The sequence below is a fragment of the Podarcis bocagei genome, assembly GCF_964188305.1.
Source record: "Podarcis bocagei genome assembly, chromosome: 1".
Taxonomy (NCBI): Eukaryota; Metazoa; Chordata; class Lepidosauria; order Squamata; family Lacertidae; genus Podarcis; species Podarcis bocagei.
Window position 1 is genome coordinate 107,126,670 of NC_138125.1, and position 16,491 is coordinate 107,143,160.

Below are 16,491 nucleotides of genomic sequence, written 5' to 3' on the forward strand. Positions count from 1 at the left end.
CAGCCTTGTATAAGGAACTTTTTAAGTGTTTCATGTTTTATTATGTTTTTACATATGTTGGCAGCCACCCAGAGGGGCTGAGGCTACCCAGTCAGATGGGTAGAGTGTAAAAAGTAAAAATTTTATTATTACTATGGAATAGGACATCCCTATTTTGATCAAGAGAAAGTTCATAGTTCATATGTTCTGCTTCAAACTTTTTTGTTCCGGCAAGCCTGCCAAGAAATGTAATTTTAACATGCACTTTTGTTCTTAAAGTCTGCTTTTTTATTTATATTCTTATTTATTACCCATTTTTTATTTATGCTAGTATTTATAGCCCACCCGTCACATAAAATATCAGTAGGCTGTACAAAAAAAATTACAAGCACAATGAAAACAATACAGAATGATCATAAAAATGACTGGCTTATCTTTAAAAAAGTGTAAACAACTGAATAGGGCTGTTGACACAAGAAACAGTCTTCAAAGAAGTACCTGTAAGTTGTCAGTGAGAATACCAGCTGAATCTAGAAGCTGAATCTTAGCTGGAAAAGTCTTCGACAGCATGGGACCGATGACATTAAATGTCCAACCTCAGGTTGAAACTAGTTGGGCTTCTGAAACACAAGGGGCAACTAATGACACTCCTCCAGATGATCTCAGAGATAATTCTGATAATTTTATTATGCCTACTCTTTTAAAGTCTATTTTTATTTGCCCCCCCCCCCACTCCAGCCTCACGGATCGGTTTGATAGAACCTCCAAAGCTGCACAAAGGAAGGAAAGGAGAGACTGTTCCATCTGGCAACCCCAAATATTTCCCATGTCGGATTGATTGCCTTAGCACAATGTTGAATTCCACCCACTGCTATTTTTAATGAATGCTTTATACCATTTCATGTAAACTGTTTAGAGCATATGCATTTATAGTAGTGCATAAATCTTGCGAAGCTTTATATAGTTTTATTTCACAGATCCAAGAACATGCATTCATAGCCATTCATCCATTTCTGGAGAGGGCTTGGCTATGAGCTTAAATGTAATACCTGTGAGAACATGATACCTAACCGTATGGGAAAGCGGGCGGGCATGTCTAAGAATCCCAATGACTTTCTGAATGATCTGGAGGACTTTGATCCAAACCCAAACATGTTTAATGTTACAGCTTTCAGCTTAAGCCCTGCTGTGAAGGTTTGACAGAGCTACAGGATTTGCAGAAGTATTACCGGAGTCTATGTCAACAAAAGTTTGATTACTTGTCTCTAACTAGCAGGCTTATTCACTCAACAGCCAGTTACAGAGCTAGTTGTCCTGCATCTTGTTACACGCACTTAACATGTGGTAAATAAGCAACACAAATCATGAATCTGCTTGGGCATGGAATCAGCTATGGCAAAGGAGAAGAAAACTGTTCATGGAAAGAAAATATTGGCTACACAGGGCACTTTTTCTGCCCAAGAGTCACTGATGAAAATGACAACTATACCAGCAAGGGCAGCAGTATTCACTTCCACATTAGTGAATTCCTGGGCTTTAGATCCAGTAATGGTATTTTTAAAATTATATTATGCCCTCTAACTTTAATAAATAGTGCTGTTGGCGTCCAGTTTATTAAAAACATCCATCCTTATTTCTTTGACTTGTTAGTCTCTCTGCACAAAAATGTGTTCATTGTCATTTCTGTATTTCAGATTACAATAAAATTACATTTGTTTGAGTGACATATCTTATGTTTGTTTGTATTCCTCATAGGACTTGCTCAGCAAATTTCGTGGTGGTTTTAATTATCAAACCTCTCCTTTCTGGCAAGAAAATCCCTGTTTGGCTGTCCTTGGCAGGATATTTTTCCCTGAAGGAGAAATGGTCCTTCAGGACCTGGGGAATGTCGTATTGGCTGCCATCTTGAATTCTGTTCAGATCCCCATTGTTCATTGCTTGGGTATAGGAAAAAATCAAATTCAGCATGTCACAATAAAATTCCATCTTCAAAACATTCTACTCAAACGGTCTACTTGATCGTTCTTTGTTTTGACTCTGTCCGAACATGCTGTGCATCCCTTACATTATGGGCTTTGTAGCTCCTTATGACACCTGACACTGTCATCTGGGGTATAGTCTCAGTAGGGCCAAGAAGCTTATTCCTGATGACATGATGACATAGCTTTCCCCCCCTTTCTTGCAAAAATTAAGTTCCAGCAGCAACAGAGGACATGACAACGACAAGGGAGCTGTTAATGGTCTCAAAATATGTGAGATGAGAGTCAAAGCCCTTGCTTCCACCTTGAAGCATGCTTGAGTTAAAGCTTAAATGCATGCTTGAGTGAAAGCTGGGTCCTGGGTTTTGAAAAGGCTTACACTGGCACAAAAATTCTTACTTGTACCGTGGAACCTCTCCTCCCTTTTCTCTCTGCACACCCCAGTTCGGCTCCAGTGGGTTGTGGGGGAACCCCAGAACAGATTTAGGGGAGAAAAGAGGGTGGAGAAATGCAGTTGTGCTAGCAGATATGCTTAGCAGGCTACAACACATTCACCTGTGCTGCACTGCATATGTGACAATGTACAGTACAGAGTTTTCCCTACATGAAGGTTATTGCCATAAGAAAAAGTTTTGTGTGAACCAGGCCACAGATACATTCGGGCCTGTTTTAAATAGAAATGTCCTGAAGATGGCAGTATTGTTTTACTGGGATACAGTGAACCACAGGTCTTAAACCTTCGATTCTAAACATTCAGCTTGTTTTCTATATCCTGTCCCAGGATCCCTCAGAGTGAACATCTTAAGATGGAATTTGAGCAGAAACAACTTTGACAGGTGATTTTCACAAGAATGTTTTTCGTGGTGACTAGGACTCTGGCCCCAAACTGGGACAAAATGGCTATTGTCCCTATAAAACATGTTGGAGATTTAATTTGTGTTTTAATCAGTGCTCTTTTTCTAGGAAAACAGGTGCCGGAACTCACCATGAACACCTCCCTTGTTCTCTTATAATGGCAATGGCACCCACCTGAGAGGCGCCAGAACTGAGTTTTGGCGAGTTCCGGCTGAAAAAAGTCCCTGGTTTTGATAGTATGGAGTCTCTTGACTTACCTAGTTCAGTCTTCTTTATAGCTTTGCAGTCTGTTGGGCCCACCTGAGGCCTTCTAGTCTGAGCTCCAAAGAAAGCGGGAAGAGCGAGGGGGATGGATTAAGTCACCTAGGGCAGGGTGTAAATTCTTAATAAGAATAGAAAGCATGGGCTTGAGCTGTTTTCCGCTTATCCTGTGCTTTCTAGGTACAAGTCTGAGTGGTTTAGCCAGGGCTTTTTTCCCCTGGACGGAACGCACCAGAACTCAGTTCTTTCAGGTGGGCACCATTGCCATTATAAGAGAATGAGGGAGGCGTTCATGGTGAGTCTCATCACCTCTATTTCTAGGAAAAATAGCTCTGGGTTCAGCCTTTGCCCTGCAGTTTTCCTCAGGGGAAACCTGCTGTCTAGCGAAAAACTGGACAAAAGGCAAATTTGTGGAAAACCCAATTGCCATTTGTTCCGATTTAGCACTAAACAGTGGGTTTCCTAGGGGGAAATGGTGGGGCAAACAGAATTGTGGGTGCGCCCTAAATCCATTGTGTGAGCCTGTCAAGTTTACACCTATGCGTGGAGAGACATGTCATTCTCACAAGAGGGCCAGTTCCAAAATATATTACTATTCACATATTTTGGTAGAGGTGTGTGTGGTTATTTTAAGTCCAAGATGCAACTAGGACAATGGCCTTCACACCTAGCTCTGTGACAGTACACAGTCTCTCCCTTTTTCCAACTCGCTTTTCTCCCCAGGAAAACAGCTGCTGCCTTCAGCCGGACTCAACAACATTCCTGTGAGAAGCACCTGCAAATTCACAGCTCTTGCTTCTGCAGACGAAAAGGAGGAGGCCAGAAAGCTGTCTTGTTTGGGGAGGAATGGCAGAACCTGTTTGAGGCCTGTCAGCCCTATCACATTCCAGCTATAAATTTAAAAAGTGTTGGCCGCATTCTCCAAGGTGTGACAGCTTTTACCCCAAAAGCCTTCTCCTTAACCTCACAGAAACAGAGGCTCTTAACATGGCTGCACTATGTGATCCTGGAAGGCGCACGAGCCTATAAACCAATTCATGTTGAGCACCATTGGCTAGATTGAGGTGAAATGTGTGTCTTGTTTCAAGATTAAAATTCTGGAGCAGAACCAAGTCCTGTTAAAGCCAGACATAGTCTCCCCCCCCCCCCATTTCTTTTGCTAATGACTACTTGATGGGGCGGGGGGAAGAGATACTTTGACAAAATGCCCACCAGTAAAAGGTCCTGCCACTAATTGCTACTACTATCAGAGGGAGAGACCATTCATCTTTGACAAATGTATGCACATTTGCGGAAGTATGGAAAAGCTACATTTTCACAGCAGAGAAGCAGATACAGATTCTTCTGTCTTTACCATCACTATGTTCGTAGCCATTCATGCTTTAGTAGCCTCCTGACTAGACTACTGCAATGTGCTCCATCTGGGGCTGCCCTTTGTAAACGCACTAAAAATTCCAACTGATCCTAAAAGGTGATGCCAGACCCAGCCTGCAACTCCAGTCTGATTTGATCTGCTTCTGCTGCTTATTCATTTCTGGAGTCTGGATCAAATTTAAGATGCTGTTTTTTAACCTTTCAAGCCCGATATTGCTTACCTTGAATAGGATTCCCTCTTATACTTCTTCCTGCCCAGAGAAACCCAATAGTCAGCCTATGTAGAGGACCTGAGGACAGTTATCTGCCTAGGCAGATGCTACATCTCCCCCTCCCATCAGCCCCAGTCTGCATGCCCATTGGTCACAGATAATGGGCTATGAAGTCCAAACACACCTGGAGAGCCACAGATTCTCTACTCTTGGACATAGTTACAGCTTTTCCATGAAGCCTTTGGGATAAATTGATGGCAAGCTATGATTTCTTCTGTTACTGTTCAATCTCCTTGTATGTGCTGATTATCTGTTGCTCATTTTCCCCCTGTTGGCTATTTTTATATTGATATTTTGATTAACTGGCAGTTGCTTTGAGTTATTTTGAAGAAAAGCAAGATAGATTTTTATATATACATAAAAAACCAAACCAAAACAAATGTGGGTCTGCTTGGTCGATGTGTGGTCAACTTCGGCAATCAATATCCTTGCTTCCAAGCATCCTCTCAAACTGCTGCTCTGACAGAGCTGTTAAGATGAAAAACAACGCCCAGAGGTATTTTTCCATCCTTCTCCTCCTTTCATTCTCCCAGTTTACGTAATAAAAATAGGACTTGACCTTCGGCAAGCTGTTACATTTAACTCATACATGGTACAAGAGTGGAAACCACTTGTGCAGAATTTTCGAGCCACTTAAAGCAGTCCTTCGGTGTGTGGTCCTCGGGGAAATATTGCCAAAGACATCTTGACAAATTGGTGTTAAACTTCTGCCTCTCCCAGAGTGACATGTGTACCCCTTTGGTCTTATCAAAATGCAGAGAGCACTTTTATTATTTATTATTCATTATTGTCAGCCCAGATAAATAATTTAGACCACATTATGCCAGGGCAATAGCTTACGCACCACTGTTGGGGTTACGACCCCAAGATGGAGCATCAAATAGATTCTTACCTCTCATTTTTGCCCTCATTGTTAAATTTCATATTGTAAGCCCCTTGGGGCAGGGGCCTGCTATATAAAAACACGCATTGGGACACAGATTAAATGCTAAATAAGATTCAGGGTTGTTTTATTCCAACATTTGCAAAGTTACTAAACATGATCCTGCACACACTTACCTGGGAGTAAGTCTTACTGAAGACAATGAGGCTTACTTCTGAGTATATATGTATAGGGTTATGCTGCATGGCTGCAGTCCTATTCCCACTTACCCTGGGAATAAGTCATGTTGAACTGGAATGGAATTTAATTTTAAATAGACATGTATGGATACCTTGCAACACACATTAGCCACTCTCGTATCCAAATGGTCACAGCACTTTTCCCCCCCTGACTGAAAAGCATTCAGAAGGTGTTTGTGAAAATGCTAATTTGCAATATAAATTATTGCAACAGGATTTCAGAGCTCTTCCCATGCATCATGGGCACTAGAACGGCTGCAATTATTTTACCTCAGGATCAAAACATATTAACCATGAATATGTTAATTTTGTATATGGGATGGGGGCAGGTGTAACGTGGCTTCAAGAAGGGCCGTAGTTAGGGAGTGTTGAGGTGGGCCCCCGCCAGGGGCACAGGCAAGGTGGGGTGCAAAATTGGCTACAAATATGTCCATAAATATGTCTGTAAATAAAAATATTGATTATTGCCTCATAAGAAAAGGTTTTTAATAGAGGGTGAATTGAGGGGGGGAGTGGAGGAGAGGAGGAAAGAAGAGCTAATTTGTCAGTGGCTGGGGGCGCAATCTGGACAGTTCTGTCAGGGGTGCAAGATCACCTACCTATGGCTCTGGCTTCAAGTGGCTGAGGTACAAGAGGACTAAACCCAGCATAGGATCCATTTAAGGGTGGCTACTGTTATGTATTGAAGTTCTCACCCTGGCCAGCAGGAGTATTGTGTATGTAGTTTTCACTCAGGTCCACGTCAGTTGGTTTAGGCGGGAAACCCTGGGTTGTTGTTGCTACATTGTTGACAGCTGGCTGCCTATAAAAGCAGGCCAGCTGAGCTGTTCGCTGTTCAGTTCTGTTCCAGCTTACAAATAAAGAGCTGCTTTGGAAGAATTGCTGTGTCGTCTGCTATGTCTACCCACAACTTAACACTGGCGACGAAGGTGGGATAGATGGACATCAGAGCACAGCCAGACGCGGTCACCCTCTGAGATGAGCTGAATCGCGGAGCTGAAACACTGAGCGAAATCACGGAGCAGAACCAATTCAGAGCTGACCATTCTGGCTAGAGCACTGTGTTCCATCCATCACCCTCCACGTCGGCATCGGAACCATGGCTTCACTTGTGCCTCTACCGCCATTTGCCCCAGCCTCTGAATCATGGGACTCCTACCTCGCTCGGTTCGACTGCTACCTCCAAGCAAATGAGCTGACAAGAGGGTCTGTAGAGCAGAAGTGGGGTCTCTTCCTTCAGCCTTTGTGGCCCTGAAGTGTTTGCGACGGCCCAAGCATTGGTTGCGCCTCTAGCAGTCCAGGCAGAGCCGTGGGACATGATTCAAGAGAAGCTACGCAACCACAACGCGCCAAAGCCATCCAAGGTTGCTGCCTGCCATTCGTTCTACCACCGGAACCAGGCAGAGGGGGAGCCAATTAACAACTACACTGCCACCCTCCGACAGGCTGCAATGCACTGCGAGTTCCGAGACTTAGACAATGCCCTGATGGATCGAACCATCTGCAGGATCCGGGACATCCATCTGGAACGGTGTCTCCTCGCTAAGCCAGATCTCATGCTGCAGAAAGCCATTGAGGAGGCCATGGCCTCAGAAGCTGCTGAACTCTCCACCCAGGAAATCCACAAGGCCACCCGGACTCTGGTACTGGCCCTCGGAGATCCAGCAGGGATTCCAAGCGCCCAGCATATTTAAGAGACTATGTTCACTGGACAAATTGCACATGTAAAGCTGTATGGTGAATAGGGTCAATTAATATGCTTATGTGCCTTACTGAAACCAATAGGGTATTGCTGTATGTAATGGAACCACTATGATTGTAACTAATGCCTTTTCTTGGTGGGGAGGGGTGTTATGTATTGAAGTTCTCACCCTGGCCACCAGGAGTATCGTGTAGATAGTTTTCACTCAGGTCCACGTCAGTTACTTTAGGCGGAAAACCCTGGGTTGTTGTTGCTACAATGTTGACAGCCGGTTGCCTATAGAAGTAGGCTGGCTGAGCTGTTTGCTGTTCGGTTCTGTTCCAGCTTACAAATAAAGAGCTGCTTTGGAAGAATCGCTGTGTCGTCTGCTATGTCTACCCACAACTTAACAGCTACCTCAGGCAGCCTTTTCTTTTTTTAAAGAAGACATTCTGAGTGTCTGTTGCCCTCCTCATCACATGGTTGTGAGTTCCAGCCAATTGCGCTGAGAGGGCTCCACTGCTGAGGAGTTCAGTCTTTGTCACTGAGGGTCCCCAGCAGCTCCTTCCCAGAGTCTTTCATGTGCTCCTGTCTCTCCTTGCTTCCAGAAGCATCTTTCTATCCACACCCTGGACAGCTATCTTTTCTTTTCTCTTCTTGATGTCTTCAGTATTTTTGTTTCTTTAAAGCTGGACACCAGTGTGTACCCAAGGACCTAAGTGAATAGCTTAAGCAGGACCTAGTTGAAGCCTCAGGAGTTGTACCCTGAACTAAGATGAATCTACCCCAGATGCAGGCCACATCACATCGTTTTTCTTTATTTAAGAGCTGGCAGCCTCAGTCTCATGCTGTGTGGCAACATCTGAGAACTCTTTCCAGAAATTGTCTTATCATCAATTATTGTGGTTGAGAAGGGTCACCTTGCTTATCTTAATATTTACACAGAATTGTCCCTGATTGGACTTCTTCTTCGCATTTCACGGCCATTTGGCCTTACTGTTTTTGTCTTTCTTTTCTATATGTGCATCTGTGTTTACATCCTCACACCTGCAGACCACAGATAACACCACACATCTGATGAAGTAGACAGTGCTATTCTGCATAAGCTCATGCCGCAGTAAATCTATTAAGTCTTTCAAGTGCTACAAGAGCTTTTGCTGGTTTTGCTGCAACAAATTTACACGGCTACCTCTCACCAGGTTTGCTCTTTCTGGTTTTCAAAGCTTGGTTAAGACTCTCTTTTAGGGTTGGTTTGTTGTTTAAAGCTTTTTACTGCTAATTCCTTTGAGTTTGCTTCTGTAAGGAAAAAAGAGTGTGACCATGATAGTCATGAAGTTAGGAGGATTTTGGCCCCTCGCCTGGCTCCAACTCGGATGTTATTTTGGCATTAATACCTTTTTATTTGCCCAGGTACTTTCAGAATGTAATCTAAATTGCCTTGTTTTCAGCTTTATGGCTTGTTCACATCTGAACATTATTTAGCTGTTAATCTGCTTCCCCCCTACTGGAGTGGTCCTTAACCCCACATATGTGAATATGAGGCATGACTTGAGTGTTTCTTATTCACACCATTCGTCCTTCCCTTTTGTGTTGGTCCCTGCCTTCTGATATGTTGATTCCATCATGCAGATTAAGTATTGACAGGGCATGCATGTAGATAGCAGTGCACACATTTTTATTTTTTTAAAACTGCTTGTGCAGTTTTCTGGTTTTGTATAAGTCCGGGGGATCAAAGGAAAACAAGGACCCTCCAGTCAGGAGCGCACCAGAAATACTTACAAGCACAGCTGGAAAAGAAATGAGAGCACTGAGGAAGTTGTGGGGATGGAACGTGCAGAAAGTAACAATTGATCCACCCATGCAAAAAGAGAAGCAAATCTCCTGTGACCAGAGTGGAGCAGTTTAGAGCCTGTTTTTCCCCAAGCTACTGGATTAACAACGCATCAAGTAAACCTGTATTTACAGGGGGAAGGTATTGAGACTGCTTTTTTTTTTAGGGTAACATCATATGTACTACACAAATTAAATGGGAATGGGAACTCCAGTGTGGACAAGTCCTTATTTGGTCTCTGGGATTTTCTGGCTTTGCTTTAATTATTGCCTCTGATGATGATTTCTGTAGTGTTTTATATATTCAATGGTTTTATTATTTTATTGTACTCTGCCTTCAGAGTTTTGAGTGCGGCATGATCCCATAAATTTCTAAATAAAGAAATAGCAGTGCAAGCATGTTGCTACTGCCTCCTTGTTTCTGGCATGTGACAAAATGCACAAAGGAGAGGCTCAAATCCTTTGCTGAGTACAGGCCAAGATTTGAGGGCTCAGAGGGGCAAGCGATAGGGCGGCTATAGAATTAGCTCATTTTCAGATCTCTTCAGTGTGAATATGATATCATATTCTCCATATGCCAAAGGGCCATGTGGAAGCTGACATTTAATTGAAAACCCTCATTGCTGCCGTGCATTCCTGTTGTTAACTAATTGCTGGAAGAAGAAGAAGAAAAATCAGTGGAACATTTTCCATATACTATAGCCTAAATGCTACGTGGAAAGGAGTTGCTGGTTCAGAATGATTGCTAGCTGAAAAAGGACAAGCATGCATGCAACTGAGTCAATGGAGCTAAACAAACAACTATGCAGAACGAATAGAACACATGCCTGTCATTTCAGAGGCAACAGCCAAGCTCTATTGGGATCAAAACAAGAAAGCCCAGGGCTGATGGTTTCGGTATTTCAGCTTTTAATTCTTCAGTGAAGAACTGGCAATGCTGGTGTTTGGAATAGGATATGAGAGTCAGATCATTGGGAGATTTCCTTGACTTCTGCCTGAATTCTCCTCTCATGAACTATCATGCTAAACAGCCTTTCAGCAATGATGGATGCTCTGCTGTTTATGACGGACCCAGTCCTTGATCGTAGCCAGAATTTCAGACTTTTTTTAAGCCATGCCAGTGGAGGTGAAAGTGGATGTTGCCAATGTTGAATATTCAACTAATTAGTTGTGCTGGCGCAAAAATTAATGCTAGTGCAATGGGATTGCCCCTCTCCCCTCATGTGCAGGCATGCACCCTACAATAATCCTGACTGCTGTCGTGGGTTACACCTCTCCTCCAAATTAAGCACAGCAGTGGAGAAATTGCTTCGTGACAGCATTGGGCTTGCAGAAACTCTCTAGCAAGCCATGTGTTATAACAGGGAGGACAATTACCCCATGTCATGGGAGGACCAGTCTCTGAGCTACAGAAACAGCCATTTCCCTCCCCATTGCAGTGATGCACTGGGAGGAAAGGCCTTGTGTTTAAAGTCAGGGTAGAAAAATTTAAAATGACAGTCTGTGTCTGTGTCTCTGTGTGTATGGGTGCCAGTTTCTTATGCCAGCTACTTTAGACCTCATCAGAATGGCACAAGATACTTCCTTGGGTATCTGTATTTTTTATTTCTTTTAAAAAGTCTGAGTTCTCCCGCTACTAACTGCCCTAATTATCCCAGGGACTTTGTTCTACTTTTTCTGCACATGCATCAAACAGGCTGATCCCTTGCCTTGGAGTTACATCTCTGCAGCGCCGAAAGCAGGTTTCTGCTCACAATCTCAGTGGGCCAGATGAAAAGCGCTTAACTTTGATCCAGTTTTGGGTATTATAAATTCTGGCACAGTTCCATGAACTGAGAGTAAAAACGTGTGTGTGTGTGTGTGTGAGAGAGAGAGAGAGAGAGAGAGAGAGAGAGAGAGAATCAGGGAGGAGACATGTTATAATTCTTTGTGTAGTTTTTCAGAACTTTAAAATAGAAAATGAAAAATGAGAGGAGGGGAAGGCAAATGTGATGGTAGCTGTAAAATATTTATTCGCTAGTGCAGCATGTTTCCTTCAAAGACAGTTGTACAGTTAAGTAGCACGCTGTAGAGCTCGAACTGCCTCCAGCATATACAGAATGCAAGCCTTGTTAGCATCATACTTAATATCTAAGCCTGTTTACAGGGCAAGGAATGAGCAGTCTGCAGCATTGCTAGGTATGGATGTTGAGCAGAGATGGGAAAATCTCTGGCCCTTCAGATGCTGCTGAATTGAAACTTCCATCATCCTTGACTAGAGGCCCTGCTGGCTGGGGCTAGGCCGGGGCCACTGATGAGGCAGTGTGAGGCCCTTCCCTCAAGTGGCAGAAGTTCAAGAGGCAAAACCTGCCTGTCAGGGGGGAGTAGGAGTTGGTGGAGGCTCCAGCTGGAAAACCCCCATAGGGAAGCAAAGGGAGTGGTGGTAGGACACTGAAGACAGGACAGAGGATGAAGCGGGGAGGGCAGAATGGTTGGAGGCTGAACAAGCAACAGGCTTGAGTGAGAGAGAGGAAGAAGCGGCAGAAAGTCCTGCAAATGTAGGACAGGCAGCTGAGGAGGAGGTGTGAACTGATTCACAGGAGCCTGCCGGTACTGCTGTATATTCAGCTCCCCTCCTCCCTTGTCTCCAAGGGCACAGAGGGCCTTGTATGTAGCAGAGCAAAGAGCACAGAGATGGAGTTTATGACTGCTGGGATAACAGCCAATCAGGGAAGAGACTTAGGGGGAAGTGCTCCGATCATCAGTTCCAGCAACTGCTTTACTGGAGTCATTCTTGCCCGCAGGTTTCTCTGTTTATATTCATGAATAAAGAATCCACTTTACTGCTCATCTCCGAGTCTTCATGCTGATGTGCACCTGAACCAGCCCTGACCCTGCCTTGCCTCCAGCACTTGCCCTTGTGCCTCGCTGACTCCGCCACCAGCAGAAAAGTGGTGCCAGCAGTGGCCCCAGATTCTGGTGAGATTTCACTGAAATCTCACAAGATCTCACGGAGTGCTTGAGAGCTCACACGACTTGGGCGAGATCTTGCAATATCTCACTGGAAGTTGGTGCCACTTCCAGCGCTTCACGGGTGCTGCTGCAGCTGCCATCACTGCCAGTGCCTTGTAGGCATCGCCTCACAACACAGGTAAAAGAGGAAGGAGCGGAGCAGCAGTAGGGGCAGTGGCAAATTCCTGTCTCACCTCAAGCAGTGAAACAGGATATGCCACCCCTGGCTGGGGCTGATGGGAGTTGTAGTTCAGTACAATCTAGAGGGCTATTAGGTTCCCAACCCTTGATACAGAGAGAACATGTGTGTGTGTGTGTGTGTGTGTGTGTGTGTGTGTGTGTGTGTGTGCGCACACACGCACACACAGGCGCTTGCTGATACATTTTGTTTTGATGCAGCTGGCTGCAAGCTACACTAAGCACTATTCCTTGCCTGGAGAGGAAATATGCCTTGAACATACATACAAACAAGAGCCTTCCGTAGCCTTACCAAAATGTGTGAGTGTTTCCACTGACCTGATTTTAGTTTAAACTGAATTTCTGTGTCCCACTTTTTTCCATATCAGAAGAATCGCCAAAAAGCTTCTACTATCCCCTAATTAAAAGAAACCTCAAGAACAACTAACTCTCTCTCTCTCTCTCTCTCTCTCTCTCTCTCTCTCTCTCTCTCTCTCTCTCTCTCTCTCTCTGCTTTGGTACCAACAGACTGTCTTGCCTGTATGCCTTGCGCATCCCTTGGTCTTTAGACATGCTTTTTGGTCTATCACTTTCATAGGAAGTGTGGATGTAATTATACTGCATTGTCTGCCTGGAGAAGGACTTGACAACAGCTTGTATCAAAAGGCTGTTTCCTCTCTCACAGCGAGAAGAAGGTGGTCTGCGTCTTGGGGCAGGAACTGTGGATCAAACCATGGAACTCTGCTGCAGTGAATGCCTTGGGCCTTCACAACTTGAGCGAGCATGCAGAAGAGCCACCCAGTGGCGTAGCGTGGGGGGTGCCAGGGGTGCCGGCCGCACCGGGCACAACATCTGGGGGGCGCACGCTCGCTGCCTCCGGAGTCGCCGAAGAGCCTCGGGCACAGGCTGTAGCGGAGCCGCATGTCTCGCGGAACCGACGAGCTGTGCGCGCGTCCGGGCTGAAGGCGCCCGGCAGGCAGCGGCTCTCAGCGCTCGCCGCGGAGGACGCGCCAGGCAGCCCCTCCTCACAGCCCCGCCTCCGCCGGTGCTGCTGCAGCTGATGGGCCGTTGCATTTTCCTCGCCTCTCTGCCCCCCTCCTCCTCCGGGCAAGCGGCGTCGTTTGGGCGGCAGCGCCAGCGGCAACTCGCAGGTTAGGGGTTGGGGGGGCGCAAATTACGTGCCTTGCCCCGGGTTAGGGGGCGCAAATTACTTGCGTTGCCCCGGGTGCTGACAACTCACGCTACGCCGCTGGAGCCACCAACGAGATAATGACAAGCTAGCTTTATGATCTGTAGACCATCCATTATAACCTGCCATGTCCTCTGGGTTGCTTACAAATGCATTTGCTTTGCCATATCACATAGCAATAACAGAGGTGCATGAAATCTACAGGGTCTGTGTGATGAAGCATTTTTTATACTCTGTTAGCAGTCTTGCATCCAGTGTTGCTCAGAAATTCTAAGAAACCAAAAACAACAATGAAGCTCTGAAATCACAGGGGAAAGTGCAGTTTTGAAAGGTTCACCCCAGCATCTTGATTCAAAATTACATCCTGTTGTAGCCAAAAAGAAACATGCTCCGTCAACTTAGGAGCCATCATGAAAAATTTGGTTATGACACCGTAAGGGGTATCCAAATGCATATTGAACAAATAGTTTTCCAAAATATATAGTAGCCTTGTACCCGGCATTGTTCCGGAATTCCAAGTAACTGAAAAATCATTGCCATTTTGGAAGGTTCAAAATGTCGCCGAATTGTATCCAAAGTTAGACAAAAGCCTGCTCCTTGATCTTAGGAACCCTTTGGGGTGGTTTGGGGGTTTGCTCAGTTAGTGGCGGAGCTTCATGCTCCGGCACTGGGGAGCGGAGAGCAGGCAGGGGTGGGGTTGGCACGCATCCTGGGGGCGTGGCGCGCAGCCTGTGGGGGCATGGCGCCCAGCGTGGGGGGACAGCCGCAGAGGCATCCCACCGGGATCAGGCTGCCGGGGGTAGTGCGCTCCCCCTGCACTCCTCTTCTTCCGCCACTGTGCTCATTCTGTCTGTTATAAAATGAGCTCCAACCACATCGCTGGCTAGAAAAGGAGATTCAGCTTCCAAGGTTGGCTCCACGGTGGAATCAGGAACATGATTTGGAAGAGCCAATGAATACAAATTATTACCTAGCCCTCAGAAATTCGGTTACAATATCTTAGGAAGTGTCCAGATACATAGCAGTCAAAAGTAGACCAGAGTTGTGTGTATTTGAGAAAGAGTTACATTAACAAGAGGAACAAACAGCAAGTTGCTTTATCACAAGTATAAAGTGAGGTTTCTATTTGGGCATCTGGTTGCTGGGTTTGGGTTTCTTTTCTTTGGCTGGCTAGTTAAGTACCATGATTTAGCAGATCGAAAGAAGTTGCTTTGTGACATCAAACAAATGGGTGGCCTTTTCCTTCCCTTCCCTTCCCTTCCCTCTCCTCTCATCTGCCTGGTACATAGGAGAACAATAGCCTGAGTTGCCCGTGAGTGAGCTGGAAGCAGGAGACACAGAGACATGTTTGCTCTGTGCTGGACTTTGGAGCTCTCCTGGAAGCAAGATCTATGGAGGTGTTAATGCTGTGAGCCCCTGCATCCTATGCTCAAGGTTGCATACGTGTATGTGTAACCAAAACCATATGTTCTAAACACACCCGAGTCTCTGTTAATCTTCATTTTGAGGAAACTGAGCCTGAGTAAGCACAATAAACCCCTGGGGTCTCTCACTGGTGGGGTGGCACATAACAATATCATTTTCGTTCCTGGGACAGAACAGGACTGCATGCCTCAAGGCCGGGGGCGAAATTATCCTGTACATATCATGCTGACATTTTCTCTTTTCATGCTATCCCATACCTATCAGCTACATTTGAAGGTAATTTTTTTTTAAGAAGTTCATTTTTTAGTTTATAGTCCTAGGAGTGTTACTGTTAAATTTAATTTGTTTTGCTTCATTACACCCTAGATAACCATCTTGCTTTTAAACGATGAAGCCACTTGATGTGACAAAAGGGTTCCCAACACTATAATTATCTAAAAGAAGTGTCTGGGGAGTGTGAATGAATGCATCTTGCAGAAATACTGACAGTCTGATAGACACTGTGTGTGAAAAAGTAAAACAAAATCTGAATTTCAAAACCCGGTTCGCCCTTTCCCCCCTTTAAATCATCACCACTCCATTTTATTCATGATGTAGTCAAAGTTAATAAGCACTTTTATGTTCCATGTTCAAGCCTATGTTTAGAACTTTCCCACTTAAACCAACAATATGTAAAAAGAACACAACATTAACTTGCCTTCCTCATTTATTTGGGAACATTTGCCTTCATTTCCCATTGGAAGCTGACAGATATGGTGAAACCTGCTCTTAGAAGTCCTGGGAATTCTTTGATGTTTCAGTAGCCGCAATATAGGAAATGCTTCACAAATAGATTTTCAGAATGTCTGTTTTATGAAGGGTGTAATACAAGAAATACAGGAGATAAAAAGAGGCAATGAGCCCTAGATTAATTACAGTCTTAAATTTATAGTTTTGCATCCCTTATAATTATGTAAATGAATTCTCAAAGCATTTACATATACAGTAATTACAAAGTTGATTACAAAATGAATTAGCTACTGTATGTGATAGCTTAGTGAGTGTCACAAATTTTGCTCACTGCACCTATACTTTTGCTCCTATTTTTATTATGTATTTTTTGTTTTTTATATTGTAATTTTATGTTGTGAACCGCCCCGAACTCTATGGATGAAGGGCGGTATACAAATTTAATCAGTATGTGTGTATGTATGTATGTATGTATGTATGAATGAATGAATGAATAAATAAATAAATAAATAAATAAATAAATAAATAAATAAACTTTTTAATTCTGCTGGATTTTTTCCAGATCCGTTTTGATTACAGCTTTGAGTTTCCCACCAACATTACTTCTGTTTCCCTATGTGAGTGCTG

General features: G+C 44.4%; 1 long non-coding RNA gene across 1 annotated transcript; it reads left to right on the plus strand.

Moving 5' to 3' along the window:
- The first annotated feature begins 2,729 nt into the window (after positions 1–2,729).
- Positions 2,730–5,090, plus strand: LOC308583687. Its single transcript, XR_014006348.1, has 2 exons — positions 2,730–2,794; positions 3,798–5,090. It is a non-coding gene; the product is annotated as an uncharacterized lncRNA (long non-coding RNA).
- Positions 5,091–16,491: the final 11,401 nt, after the last annotated feature.